Source organism: Neovison vison, chromosome 6 (genome assembly GCF_020171115.1).
Source record: "Neovison vison isolate M4711 chromosome 6, ASM_NN_V1, whole genome shotgun sequence".
NCBI lineage: Eukaryota > Metazoa > Chordata > Mammalia > Carnivora > Mustelidae > Neogale > Neogale vison.
Window position 1 is genome coordinate 48389728 of NC_058096.1, and position 15713 is coordinate 48405440.

Below are 15713 nucleotides of genomic sequence, written 5' to 3' on the forward strand. Positions count from 1 at the left end.
TTAATAAAGATTTCTTTGTCAGAAGCCCAAGTCAAAGTCTCTAGAGGAACTGGTATATTGTTTGAAAAATCCGGGGCCCTCAGTTCTAATGAAGTATAGGAATAAAGAGGATATAAGGAACAAGATGTCTACTGGGAACAGTCTAAAGCTGACAGCAACCTGGGATTGGAAAGAATTAAGAGACATCAGCCCAATAAAGATATTTATACAGACTGGGAGTAGATGATATTAGTAATTACATATACAGATGGCTAGTAGGCATATGAAAGGGTGCTCAATATCGATATGTCATTAGGGAATTGCAAATTAAAACAATGATGAGATGCCACTACATACGTCTTTGAATGGCTAAAATCCAAACACTGACAATATCAAATGCTGACAGAATAAAAAAAAAAAAAAAATCAGTAAGTGCCAAGGGTTTGAGAAAGGGAAAGTAGGATGAATAGATAGAGCACAGGGTATTTTTAGGAGGCCTATGGGAACTTTCTGTACTTATGCTGAATTTTTCTGTAAACCTAAAATTTCTCTAAAAAACAAAGTCTATTAATTAAAAAGAGAGAGATGGGGGGAGAGCACATAGTAGCTATGTGCGTGAAGACAGGGCCAGACAGATTTGCATCCTCTCAGGTGTGGAAAGCATTTTCATCATTGTTAAATGGGAACCAAAGTGAGGTTTCTCAAAATAAGGTCCAAAAGTCTTCTCCATCAGCATCGATAGGTTAAATGCAGATTCCTGGGCCCTGGCCAGGCTGTTGAATCAAAGTCTCTTAGAGTCAGACCTGGAAATCTGCGCTGAGACTATTTCAGGATACCGATGCACTTTAAGGTTTGGGACCCATTATTGTACACTGTACCAATCTCCTAATCGTTTAATTGTTGGTATTCTATTTTATTTTTGCACATATGGAGTAATAAAGAGAAAATGTCCACTAAATTCTTATCAAACATATGTAACAAGTCTTTGAATAAGGGGGTTGGAGATGGAAAGTGTGGGATGGACACAGTGAGGCTGATGAACAACCTGCTTGGAGAAGCATCTCAGCCTGCATCAACTAGAAATGATCCAGTGGAAGGCAGCTCATGAGCTTTGAGTCAAGTGATTTCCAGGAATAACTGTGAAAGCACACTACCCTCCCACCCCACAAAAAAACCCCTAAACCAAAACAAAGAAACAAGAATATGAAAGATGAACATTTTCCATCACAGATGTTACATTCCTACATATTTGACCCTTGAACAGTGTGGAGGTTATGAGGGACAACCTTCCTCCACCCCATCCAGTCAAAAACCTGTGTATAACTTTTGACAACCTTGAAACGGAATTACAAATAGCCTACTGTTTATTAAAACCCTTACCAATAAAATAGTCAATTAACACATTTTTAAAAAGATTTTATTTATTTATTTATTTGACAGAGAGAGATCACAAATAGGCAGAGAGGCAGGCAGAGAGAGAGGAGGAAGCAGGTTCCCTGCTGAGCAGAGAGCCTGATGTAGGGCTCGATCCCTGGACCCTGAGATCATGACCTGAGCTAAAGGCAGAGGCTTTTTTTTTTTTTTTTCAAGATTATTTATTTATTTATTTGAGAAAGAGACAGTGAGAGAGAGCATGAGCGAGGAGAAGGTCAGAGAGAGAAGCAGACTCCCCATGGAGCTGGGAGCCTGATGCGGGACTCAATCCCGTTCCCGGGATCTTGACCTGAGCCGGAAGGCAGTCGTCCAACCAACTGAGCCACTCAGGCATCCCAAAGGCAGAGGCTTTAACGCACCGAGCCACCCAGGCACCCCTAACACATATTTTACATATGTGTTATATACTGTATTCTTTCAATAAAATAAGTTAGAGAAAAGAAAATGTTATTAAGAAAAGAAGGAAGAGAAATTACACTCAGAGTAAATACTGTAAAAAAATCTGCTTTAGGGGCGCCTGAGTGGCTTAGTGGATTGGGGCCTCTGCCTTCTCCCAGCTCCACAGGGAGTCCACTTCTCCTCCCTTTGCCTTTCCTCTTTTTTGTTTTTTAATATGAACAAATATCTTTATTGCAGCATATGTATAGAATTAAAGAATTAGAAACAATAAAAATATTCTTTTTTTTTTTTTTTAGATTTTGTTTATTTATTTGTCAGACAGATCACAAGTAGGCAGAGAGGCAGGCAGAGAGAGGAAGGAAAGCAGGCACCCTGCTGAGCAGAGAGCCCGATGCGGGACTCGATTCCAGGACCCTGGGATCATGACCTGAGCCGAAGGCAGAGGCTTTAACTCACTGAGCCACCTACGCGCCCCGACAATAAAAATATTCTTTATGAGGGGTTAAATAGATTACATTATAGCCAAAAAAAAGGAATATTATATTGCTGTTCAAGAAAATGAGGTGGCTCCAGAGGTACCACATGTGACATATGGTTAAGTAGATATTTAAGAAATATGACAGTAAAGGGGCGCCTGGGTGGCTCAGTTGTTTAAAGCCTCTGCCTTCGGCTCAGGTCGTGATCCCAGAGTCCTGGGATGGAGCCCCACATTAGGTTCTCTGCTCAGCAGGGAGCCTGTCTCCTACCCCCCACCCCCACCTGCCTCTCTGCCTACTTGTGATCTCTGTCTGTCAAATAAATAAAAATAAAATCCTTGGCGGGGGGGTGGGGGGGTGGGAGGTTGGGGTACCAGGTGGTGGGTATTATAGAGGGCACGGCTTGCATGGAGCACTGGGTGTGGTGAAAAAAATAATGAATAATGTTTTTCTGAAAATAAATAAATTGGAAAAAAAAAACAAAAAAAATCTTTTTTTTTTAAAAAAAGTGCAGGTGTATAAAACAGTAACAGTAAAACCTCTTTGATTTAAAGCAAGTGGAGGGGGAAACTGAAGCAGTAGGAAGTTTAGGCCAACATCTGCAAAAACTGAGGAGGAAGGGGGCAATTGGTCACCAATGTTCCCAGAGTGTGAGTATTTTTGTCAGATCACAGAACAGACCCACAGTTGTGCTTTCTCTGCTAATAAGCATAGCCATTGCTAAGATTAGGCTTTTCCCTTTGTCTCTATCCAACATTGCTCTTATTTTCACAAAAACAAAAACAAAAAACAAAAACACCTCTAGTAGAACTACTTAAAATAGTCCACAAAGTCAGATATAGAAAAGTGGAGAAGACAGACAGTGGACATAAAAGAAATCAGATGAATTCTGTTCTTAGTGTTTGAGTTATTGACTTTGCATGGGAAATTGGGTTTACATTTCAAGTAATGCTATGTGCTAAATTTTTCTGGCCTGTGGTATAAAGTTAGCTTCTCTGTGTTTTCCAAATTGGGAGAAATTAGTCTGTTGTCGATAGAATTAAGGGGTATAATTAGCATTTCTGAGAAACACTCAAGTAAAATTAGTGAAGCTTAATTCAGTTTGGTCATTGAGCTTACTTTTATTTGGCAGAACAAAGGCAAAGCTTAATTAAGGCTGCTGCAGAGAGCAGTACCAGTCCAGGAAGAAGCTGTGAGTAATAGAGATGTTCACAGTGTTACCTTCGAGTCACCTTAAGTTACTTTGGAACAAGACAAGCTAGCAAAATAAAGTTTGGAAACATCTTATATTTGTGTGTGTGTGTGTGTGTGTGTGTGTGTGTGTTTTAAAAGAATTTATTTATTTATTTGACAGAGAGAGAGAGAGAGAGCACAAGTAGGCCAAACGGCAGGGAGAGGGAGAAGCAGGCTCTCTGTTGAGTGGGGGAGCCCGCTGCAGGGGTGGGTCGCAGAACCCTGGGATCACGACCCGAGACCAAGGCAGCTGCTTAACCGACTGAGCCACCCAGGTGCCCCAACATCTTGTATTTGAAGGAGATTTATGGCTTAAGAAATTATTTTATGTAAATTAAACACCAAAAGATGTGTGGCAATAAGATGTTTATAAATTACTTGTGGGAGTGTTAACTGGATCAACTATTTCTGAATCATTGTTTAGCTTATCTATTAAAACCAAGCATACATATAAGCTATGACCTGGCTATCACAATTCTAGATATATACTCAAGAAAAATGAATATATTTGTTTTCCAGTTCATAAAGTCAGAAGTGAAAACTACCCACATGTCCATCAACAGAAAATGTATAAATAAATTATAATATTTTCATAAAACTGAATACCATACAGCAAAGAAAAGGAATGACCCATAACTGCACACAATGTGGATGAATCTCACTGATACACTGGTGAGCAGAACAAGTCAGGTGTCAAGGAGTACATAGTGTATGAGTCCTTTTATATAAAGTTCAAGCCCAGGCAAAATGTATATTAGAGGTCAGGATTGTGAATACTCTTTTGGCAGAGGAACAGTGACTTGAAGGAGTATGAAGGATGTCTCTAAGGTAACATCTGCCTCTCCTCCTGTATGTTTATTACATGAGCATGTTTAGTTGGTAAAGATTCATCAAGCTGTATACTTCTACTATGTGCTCTTTTCTCTACGGTAGACTCCAGTAAGATTTTATGTTTAATCTCAATTGATACCCAAATCCTAGTAAATTGTTAAGGTATTATCATGTCCCTATAAATGAAAAAAAAATGAGGTAAAGAGAAAATAAATGACACTTTCAAGTTATTTAAGTTACTTTTCACTTTGTTGGCCAGAGCTAAAACAGTTCTTTATTATATTATAGGTGAAGAAATGTTGTGCCTTGTGTTAGCTGTGCCTTTCCCCCCCCTTTATAGGAAGTAAAGAGAGCCTTACAATAGTATTAATAATTATACAGATAGTACATCATTAGTTTCAGATGTAGAGTTCAGCAATTCATCAGTTGCATGTAACACCCAGTGCTCATCACATCACACCCTCATTAATGTCCATCACCCAATTACGCCATTCCACCACCCACCTCCCCTCCAGCAGCCCTCTGTTTGTTTCCTATAGTTAAGAATCTCCCATGGCTTGTCTCCTTCTCTGATTTCTCCCCATTCAGTTTTCCCTCCCTTTCCCTATGATCCTCTGCACTGTTTCTTATATTCTCTACATATGAGTGAAACCATATAATTGTTTTTCTCTGACTTATTTCACTCAGCATAATACCCTCCAGTTCCATCCACATTGATATAAATTGTTAAGTATCCATCCTTTCTAATGTCTGAGTAATATTCCATTTCTTTATCCATTCATCTGTTGATGGATATCTCAACTCTTTCCATAGTTCTTTCCATAGTTTGGCTATTGTGGACTTTGCTACTATGAACACTGGTTTATAGTTTGGATCCTTTGGATAACTACATTTGCATCTTTGGGATAAATACTTAATAGCATGATTGCTGAGTCATACAGTAGCTCTATTTTTACTGTCTTGAGGAACCTCTATACTGTTTTCCAGAGTGGCTACACCAGGTTGCATTCCCACCAACTGTGTAATAGGGTTCCCTTTTTCTTTATGAAAAAATTTTTGAAGTATTATTCCTGGATCAAAGGGTATCCAACAGACATTCTTATGGTTCTTGATATAAGCTGCCTTATTGTTTCGCAAAAGAATTGTAGTTTCTAAAAATGAGGTCCTATTAAAAATTTAAAGTCCATTTATTAGTTCAACAAATACTTGTTTAGCTATGTGTCAGGCTTTATATCTGTTTTCAGTTACCAAAATGATTCCTTTCCATTCAAAAGCTTTACTCAAATTAACTTTACAGACATAATATAAATTGTAATCTGAGGCCTCATCACCCACCAGCTGGTTACCTCATCTCCCTGAGTTTTGCTTTCCTCATCTCTGAATGAGAATATCTGCCAAACTCTCTCCTCAGGGCCACTGAGGTGATCAAAGATGGAGGATGAGGTGACCAGGAGACAAGGTGCTCAAGAAGTGATGAGAAAGTTTTGAGGAGACAATGAGGTGAATGTGATAGGAAATTTAAAAACTGAAAAAATAAGTTTGTTAAACTATAAAGCATGATATGAATGTAAGATATTATTATGATTGGGAGAGGTGCTGCAATAGCAGCTCTTTTTTTTCATAGAAATCATGGCATAAAATTATAACTGTGGAATATAAAATTGAGTTTTGAAATTCTGTCACCACTTTTGCAAAAAAAAAAAAAAAAGGAAAACACATTTCTGAAAATACCTCTTCCTTTAACTGGAAGTTCTTGTTATATTATGACCATTTTATTAAACATGTAGATGAAATGATAAGTTAATTAAAACAAGTGGATGAGTTCACATAGGTTGCTAACTTCCCTCCAGATATGAGTTACATTAGTGAGCCAGATTTTATCATATAAGGCATGAAAAACAAGACATGTGAATTGTAGTCAGGCTTTAACTTTGGCTAAGGTTTTTCAGAGTTAGAGTCATAGGTTTTCTTTCCCCTATGACTGAAAGCAGCCTTAGAGATCATTTAGTTCAACTCCCTCATTTTACAGATTATTTTGGTTTCATTGTTTTAGCAGAAACCTTTCAATATATGCTTCCATTTGGTTAATACTTTCCATCTATTACTTTTTCTTTTTCTTTTTTTGCCCATCTATTTCTAAAAGACATGCTGTGGGTATTTTTGAAAGGTACTTAAAATAGGGAAACCATTAGAATTATTACAGAGCAGTCCAAATTGTTCAGGAAAACATTTTCATTATGGAATCACAAGATTTAAAAATAGTTTGCATTTACACTGAAAGGTTCCTAAAATGCTTTATGAATGAAGCTCTCATTCATCTCTAAAATGCATTCACAGTTATTTGGTTCCTTTATTAAGTGGTAGTGGGAATGGAAATCTAGAATCTCTACTCTATTGTTCAATTTCAATATACAGTTTAAAGATTTGCATGCCACTGGGAACTACAAACTGTCCAGAAGCTTTCTGGGGCTTGCCCCATAGTGTACACGACTGTGAAATGGTATTGTTGAACTAAAAGCCAAATTCTAGCAGAAAGGAAAATTAGCTAAAAGCTTAATTATAATTTTCTGCTAAATGTCATTTATTTAATTCATGCTTTATAATTTTGTCTTCACTTTTGGCATATGCAAACTTTGGCTAATATCTTTCTCATGGTGAGAGAGACAAGGCTTATGGAATTCAACTGACACCCAAATGATGCTCAAACACATACCATTTATTGAACCATGGATGACCTCGCATTAAGGTAAGAAGACAATTATAAGCAGATGTTTGAAGAGGAAACAGAAAATTCATGAACCAGCCAATTATCCTTCCTACAATATTAGGTACATTCTTTAGAAGTAAATAAAGCAAGTGACAACTGTAATTACTGTTCATGATTTTGATTGGAGTATGGTATGGAGGATCATTTTCTTCTGATTCAAATTTTATTCTTAAAATTATCGTGAGGCCTGGAGCAGTTGACAACATTTAATACACACAGAGCCAAATGACATAGCCACAAAGTGTACAGGCTTAGAGTTGAACAGACTTGGGTTTGAGCCTTGACACTGACGTGTCATTTGTTGGTTCTGTCACTTATCTCATCCCTTATCTAACTTACACTGAGCATCATCTATGTATCAGGCATTGCTTGGGAAGTAGAACTACAAAGCTACAGAAATTAATCAGACACTTTTTGCCCTCGAGGGCTTACACTTCATGATGAGAGATAGGCAACAAACAAATGTATAAAACAAGACTATTAAAACCTACAAAATGGGGGATGCCTGGGTGGCTCAGTCGGTTAAGCCTCTGCCTTTAGCCCAGAGTCCGGGATCGAGTTCTGCATCAGGCTCTGTGCTCGGCAGGGAGCCTGCTTCTCTCTCTACCTCTTCCTGCCACTCTGCCCGCTTGTGCGTGTGTGCTCTCTCTCTCTCTCTCTGACAACTAAATAAATAAATAAAATTTAAAAAAACAAACAAAACCTACAAAATGGTAATGCTGTGAGGATTCAATGAGATGACATGCATAAAATATTTGATACTGGCCCTAGCATGCAATAGGCATATAGCAAATTTAGTTTTTCTTCATTCAATTACTTATTCATTCAACAATTTTTTTTAGAGCCAAATAAGTTTATGGCACTGCTCTGGGTATTGAACAGGAGTCAGAGTTGTATCACCCAGCCATATAAAACTTGGAGGGAGAAGAATGGAAGTCAGTGTTTCAAATACATAGCTATCTGTGGCACAAGAAAGTATTGGATAAATGTCAATTATCTCCTGAAAATTAGATAAGTGCAAAGAAAGACAATAAGAACTGGATAAAAGTATTGCTTCAGTAAATGCCTTGATTAAATTGGCTGTCACGGAAGTGTAGTTTATCATTCAGTAGATTTACATGCATTTCTCCAATGAGATTTATCACTCACGTTTTGGAAGATAGCAGATTATGGAGTGACTCAAAATTAGAAATCAGTCTGACAAGCATGAGAGACAGTAAGGATCAAGAGGAGCAAGAGAAGGCAACAATAAAATGCAAGGTCTTGAGTCCAAGCTGATGAATTTTGCTACAGAGGCAAGAGAGATCAGAAAGAGGTGACTGTCAAGATAGGAGGAGTTAGAAGAACAGGGGCAAGGGTGGGAGGAGCATGTCCAGTGCTCAGAGAGAGTGTGTACAGTGTCAAAGAACAGAAGTTTGTGGTCAGGGGAAGGGAACTCGTAATCTCAAGGTATAACCTTGTCGCCATCTCAAGTGGTGGTCCCAGGTAGAGTCATATGGGGGACCAGTTGTGGTGGACGTAAGATCCACTACTCAGGTCTTCCTTTTCAAGAAAGAACCTGGTACTGAATTTCAAAATGTGTGCCTCCAGCTGTTAGCTCCTTCAAGATCTGCTCTGCATTGAAGCAGAGTCCACACTCTTCACATTCACATTCTTCTTTGGGTGTCCCCCAAACAGTGGCTGAGCAGGGCAGTGGTACAAGGAACTAGCCATTCCCATCCAACAGGCACTCCTTGGACTGACTGCCATTGCTCTGCTGCTCCCTGTTGGGTTAGCAAAGGAAGCAGTGCAGTCGGACCTGCTCAGTCCTGCTCACTCCCCTTTCCTTCTACAGGTGTCACTCCCCCCTGATAACCTTCTGTACTCCTAACTCCATCTTACCATCTGTTGCCAAAAGAACCCATCTATAAACTTTTAAGTCTTGTTGCATATATTCTTCTTCTTCTTCTTTTTTAAAAATTATTATTTGACAGACCGAGATCACAAGTAGGCAGAGAGGCAGGCAGAGAGAAGAAAGGGGGAAGCAGGCTCCCCGATGAGCAAATCCTGAGATCATGACCTGAGCTGAAGGCAGAGGCTTAACCCACTGAGCCACCCAGGTGCCCCATTGCTGCATATATTCTTATTTTGTCCTTACAACAGCTGAGGTGTTAGAGGTAGTAAGAGCACCCATGCTTGCTTTTTAGATGTAAAAACTGTAACCCAGAACACTTAAATAAACTGACTGTGCTTATGCCGCTAGCCTGTGCCAAAGTTGTGCCTTAATTTCCTCCAAGTCTGTTCCAAGCCCGGTGCTCTTTACCTTGGAGATATTGAGAATAAAGAGTGGCAATAAAAAAATGCTAAAAGAGGCCACAACTGAGCCTCTGCCCAACTTTGTAGATTTAGCATGAGGTTGAAATGTAAAACATTGTGAAGAAAAAAAAATCCCATACTTATAGTAGTACATTTTGATTAAAGAAGAAAATTATACATTATTTTACAAAATTATTTCTATCCCACTCTCATTTTTTTTTTAAAGATTTTATTTATTTATTTGACAGAGAGAAATCACAAGTAGATGGAGAGGCAAGCAGAAAGAGAGAGAGGGAAGCAGGCTCCCTGCTGAGCAGAGAGCCCGATGCGGGACTCGATCCCAGGACCCTGAGATCATGACCTGAGCCGAAGGCAGCGGCTTAACCCACTGAGCCACCCAGGCGCCCTATCCCACTCTCATTTTAAGGTTTCCTTTTGTGTATATTTATGAGGATCTTATTAAGAGTTTTTCAGGTGTTTTTTTGCCATCAGTGAAACAGACCAGAGTCCAGTAATTTCCATATCCAAAGAAAGTAGTACAACGCCCTTTGAAACCACACTAGCTCTTTTACCATAAACAGAGTAATATACAAATAACAGTTCCTTTGTTGAAATCTGACCACTTATTTTTTTCTCCTTTCTTTTGAATTTGGAAACAATAAAACTCAAAACAAATATAGAAATATGGAGACATATACAGATGACAATACAGGTCACCCATAATGCCACTGGTGTATTTGGGCTTTAAACCTTTTTCATCTTCTACCGATGTGTACATGTATGTACATTCATTCCCTCACCCTAATCTTAACACCTCATTATACCCTGGAAGTTGTGACTATCCTTCAACCCAGGAAGTACATACAATTCCAAGGTCTCTTATACTGACAGGTGATGAAGTCACTGAAATCCACCTCTTATTCCCAAATGAATTAAAAATATGTAACTTCTTAAATTTCAGATCTCACAGAGTTAGATCCCAAACTCAGTTCCCCCATATTTATTTTTTTTGCTGAATCATTAGATACTACCACGGTGGTCCTTGATGGAGGGAAAGCATCTGAAAGGTGACTTTGAAGAAATGAAGAAAGTAACACTTTTTGGTGTTGACCAGTATACTCATGGAGGACCCCAACTGCCCTACCTCTGAGGTCAAGTTCGGAAAACAGGTTGAACCAGACTGGATTCTTGAAGTGGACCTGGACTGGAATGAACCTCCTGGAAACACCAGGACAAATGAACTGCGGATGGCAAGGTTTTGAACAGAAACATATCTAGGTGACCCTATCCGGTGGTGATTCATCACAGGTCAGATTCCCATTTGCTGGAGTGCCTGGGTGGCTCAGTCGTTAAGCGTCTGCCTTCTGCTCAAGTCACGATTCCAGAATACTGGGATCCAGCCCTCATCAGGCTCCCTGCTCAGCGGGAGCCTGCTTCTTCCTCTCCCACTCCCCCTGCTTGTGTTCCCTCTCTGTGTCTCTCTCTGTGTTAAATAAACAGATAAAATCTTTAAAGAAAAAAAAAAAAAGATTCCCATTTGCTTGAAGTTCAGTGTTGGGATGGAGGATCTCTTTCCTAGAAGTGACTTGTGCAGGGGCACATGACTGGGAGAACGAAGTACTTGCTAAGGTGATACCGCTTGCTTTTATGTCACACCAGCATGCGTGTCTGGACAATGTTACAAACGGAGCTAAGCCACAGAAATAAGACACATTTTAAAATTTGAAATGATTGAAAAAAGGAATATGAAATCAGAAATACATAATTAGTGAAAGCAGCTGGTAAAATGCAACAGGGATCCACAGAATCAAAAGCTCTTCTCGATGAAAGGAGGCCCAAGCAATCTTCCTAAAACTGCATCATTTCCCAAGTCCCACCTAATGTGTCCCTGGGTCTTTGAAAGGACAAGCTCGCAGCCAAGTTGCACCAACCGGTCCCATTGAAGTTACATGAGTGCCACCTAGTGTCACTTCTTAAAGCTGAAAGCGGCTTAGGTAGATCTCTTAGACCTTCGATTTACCTGATGTGTGGAAACCAAAGCCCTGAGCACAGAGGTGATTTTAGCAGGCTACATCTATCTGATTAGTGGCTGAGCCAGGCCTGGGAATTGGTTGTCCTGCTTTACAGTTTCAACTGGTGGTAACCTCTGGACTGTGCCAACAAATAAATCTCATGGTCAGTGATAGCTGGATTGTGCCAACAAATAAATCATAACCTTCCAGGGCTTCAGGTGCCCCGTGCATTAAACTCCTAAAATAACATTTCCAAATAAATAAATAAATAAATAAATAATAACATTTCCTTGTTCTTAAAGTCTTGAGACACAGGAGTGGCAGAGAGCAGAATCTGAAAGTTAGCATATGTCTCCAAGGGCATTTAATCATCTCCTCTCCTCCACCAATGACCTTAATTCCAGCTGTACAAATAATCAAATTATTTCCTACAAGCAAGTGCTCTGGTCTAAAGTCATCAGCCTTAATCCAGGGAAGATGCCTTCGCTATCACCTTTTAGGCTTTCTGCCTTCAGCCTCTAGCTTTTCAAATGAAGCAGGTCTGACACCATTTGGGAGACCAGTGCCACTGGAAGCATTCAAGCTTTGATCTCCAGAAGTCAGGTGTTTTCCAGTTTTCCAAGTAGAGCTGTTTCAAGATTAATCTAGGCTGGTGGTTCTTAATGTTGCCTGCACATTAGCACCCAAGGAGCTTCTATGATACCTGTGCTTGGGTGTGACCCTAGACCAGCAGAGTCAGAATCCCTGGGGTTGAAGTTCCCACATTGTTGTGTGTGGTTTTTGTTAAGCTACCCGCGTTATTCCAGTGTTCAGAAGATTGTGTGGGCTGAGCTTGCCCTGAATAAGAGAATTGAAGAGTTAAAAGCAGAAGAGTGGGAGTTAGATAAGCTCGTTCCACCCAGACTCTCAGACAGAACTGGGTATATACTAAAGTCTCAATAAATGACCACAGAGGGGTCCCCGGGTGGCTCAGTGAGTTAAAGCCTCTGCCTTCAGCTCAGGTCATGATCCCAGGGTCCTAGGATCGAGCCCCACATCTGGGATCTCTGCTCAGCAGGGAGCCTGTTTCCTCCTCTCTCTCTGCCTGCTTCTCTGCCTACTTGTGATCTCCATCTCTCAAACAAATAAATAAAATTTATAGAAAAAAAAATGACCACAGAAAGGAACTTGTCCAGAGGAAATGGTACAATAATGCGGAAGGCATTCCCAGGCTACTCATCTCAGGATTCCCTTACCTCCCTGCATAGGAAACATCTTCGAAAAATCACAAGGGAACTTAGAGGTAGGAGAAGCAGGTAGACAAAGCCAATATAGAGCAGGAAAAAAATGTTTCAAAACATGAATATTATTCAAGTACACCTCACCCTCTGCTTTCCTACCTGTCCCATTTTTAATTCTTAATCCTCCCATTCAAATCACATATAGTGTATAGAGACATGTAGAATTAAAGGGGCCTGCCATATTCCAAAACACTCCCCCATTAATTCTCTGAGCAGTGACATTTGAACTGAGATGTGAAGTAAGAGTAGATGTACGCATGCTGGGGTCTGTGTGTGCAGGGGTGGGGGTATTTTTCAAGGCAGAGACAGCTCATGCTGTTGTGAGACAGCCCATGTGTTGAAGGTTTGTTAAAGGAAGGCAGAGGAAGCCCGTGTGATGGGGAGGAGAATGTGGTATGAGAGGGGACTAGAATGTTCAGGAGATGCCAAAGCAGTCAGGGCCTTGTCCATTAGTGTTCATATTCCAATATACCACATCGCACTTTCTCTCATGCATTAAGTCCATTGCACGTTTTCCTGTTTGCTTTGATCTACTTTTCTTTCTTTCTTTCTTTCTTTCTTTTTTAAGATTCATTCATTTATTTGAGAGAGAGAGAGAGAGAAAGAGCAAGAGTGGGAGAGGGGAGGGGCAGAGGGAGAGGGAGACAGAACTCCAAGCTGACTCCACACTGACCACAGAGCCCGATGCAGGCTCACTCTCATGACCCTGAGATCACCACCTGGACTGAAACCAAGAATCACATGCTTAACACCGGGCATCACCCAGGTGCCCTGCTTTGATCTACTTTTATGATCTCACCTTCAGTATCAGTGACTGATTGTCCTTAAGAACTGCTGACCTCCTTAAGAAAATCTCTAGGTGCTTTTTCTAAAATTCCAAACCTTTATTCCTATTAAACATGATAATATTCATTTAGGGCAATCCTCTTGGGTCTCCTCCCTCTTTGGGAGCTTTGTACTATCACTTTACTATTAATCAATAAACTTTGCTGTGGGGTGCCTGCATGGCTCAGTAGGTTAAGCGGCTGCCTTCAACTCGGGTCATGATCCCAGGGTCCTGGGATCAAGCCCCACATCAGGATCCCTGTTCAGCAGAGAGCCTTCTTCTTCCTCTCTCTGCCTGCCACTCCCCCTGCTTGTGCTCTCTCTCACTCTCTCTGTCAAATAAATAAATAAAAATCTTTTAAAAACAAAAAATAAATAATTCTACTTATTCGTTTAGACTTTTCCATGTGCATATTCAAATAGTCATCTCCATTTTTTTGGAAAAAGCAAAAGAAATATCAAACACAATTCTGAAACTTGTTTTTTCTCCCAACTCTTTAGTTTTATTTAATAATAAATGATCGGTGCCGGGGTGGCTCAGTCGGTTAAGTGTCTGCCTCTCCATTCCCTACCAAATCCTGGCTGAGTTGTCTGTACCATCACTGGCCTAGTCTTCCAACCACCAACATGCCTGGTGCTTTTCTGCCTTTGATTAGGTCACTCCATCCCTGAAGATGTTTCCCTTTATTTTGGCCTACCTGAACGCTATCTGTCCAGGTGAACTCAAAAGATATCTGGGGAAAGAGCTTTCCAGATGAAGGGAATGTTAGGGTTGCAGATTACGTAGAGCCTCATTGGACACTGTAAAGACTATGACTAGGCAAAATTTAAGCATCATCCTTATGCAGGAATATAGGCTTTGTCTCTGTTGACAAATTATCATAAAATATAGCAAGTCAATAATCGTACAAGTCAATAATTTTAAAAATAATAATATTTTTATATCAGGAAGAAATTCTTTGTTTCAGGCTAAAAATGGTGGTTTAAGATTTGCCTCACTCTGAAAGAATTTCATTAAGTGAAACAGGAACATCCAACAGAGCAATCACACCTAATTGTGACATAAAATAAGGACCCTGAAGTAATGCCTTCCTTCTTCATCTTTTTTGTGTTTTCATTAACTTATTTTCTTATTTAATACAAACACAACAATCGTTTCTACTTCTAAAGTGCTTCTTAAATTGGGAAGATATAAAACCACTTGCCATTTAATTTAAATTCAGACTTCATATTCATTCATTGCTAATTCATAGAGTGGTTAGGAGGATTAAATGAATTAGTGGAAGTGCTTAGAACAATACTTGCCACACAGTAAATGCTCTGTATGTGTTTGCAGTAATAATGTTATATACTCTCTACTCATTCATTTATTCATACAGCAAATTACAGCTATGTGTCGTACTATACCAGGCACTGGAAACGTAAACGTATTAAACTCTTCTCAAGAAGAGTTTCTACTGGAGAAAACAAATATACAAATACATAATTAAAGTGTGATAAATGCAGTGATTGAGGTGTATTTAAGGGGAGGGGTAGCAAAAAGCAGAAATGAATAATCCTGCTTGAGAGAAAGAGTTACAGAGGAAATGTTGCTAAGTGTTAAGGCTAGGCATAACCAGCTGAGCGAAGTTAGTAGAAAGTAATAAGAGGAAATAAGCTTTTAACAAAGACATGAAGTCACAGAGCAGCAGAGTATCCTTGAGGCTTTATGGAGTGTCTGCTGTATATGTTATAAGGGAAGAAAGTAAATACTGTACTTGCAATTATGAGAGGACTGTATCATTGTAAAGTATTTGAAAACTCTTTAGAGTGGTGGTGAGCAACCAAAGGATCTGAGGTACATTTCCATCTTAGAAAATATGCAACAAGAGGCACAAATTCAAATACTTGTGAGGATCGAACAATTAACAAGTGTGTAAATTGAAAAAACAAAAACAAGAGTGTAAATTGGGGTATGGTCTAAAGTGATGAGGGAGTCATGGGGGAACTAAAAAGACATCCAAGTGATTAAAAATAATAACAGGGACACTTAGCTGGCTCAGTCAGTAGAACATGTGACCCCTGATCTCAGGGTTGTGAGTTGAGCCCCGCATAAGGTGTGGAGATTACTTAAAAATAAAATCTTTAAAAAAATCAAACTTTGGCAATAAAATAATAGAAGACATCTTGAAAAAAAAATACA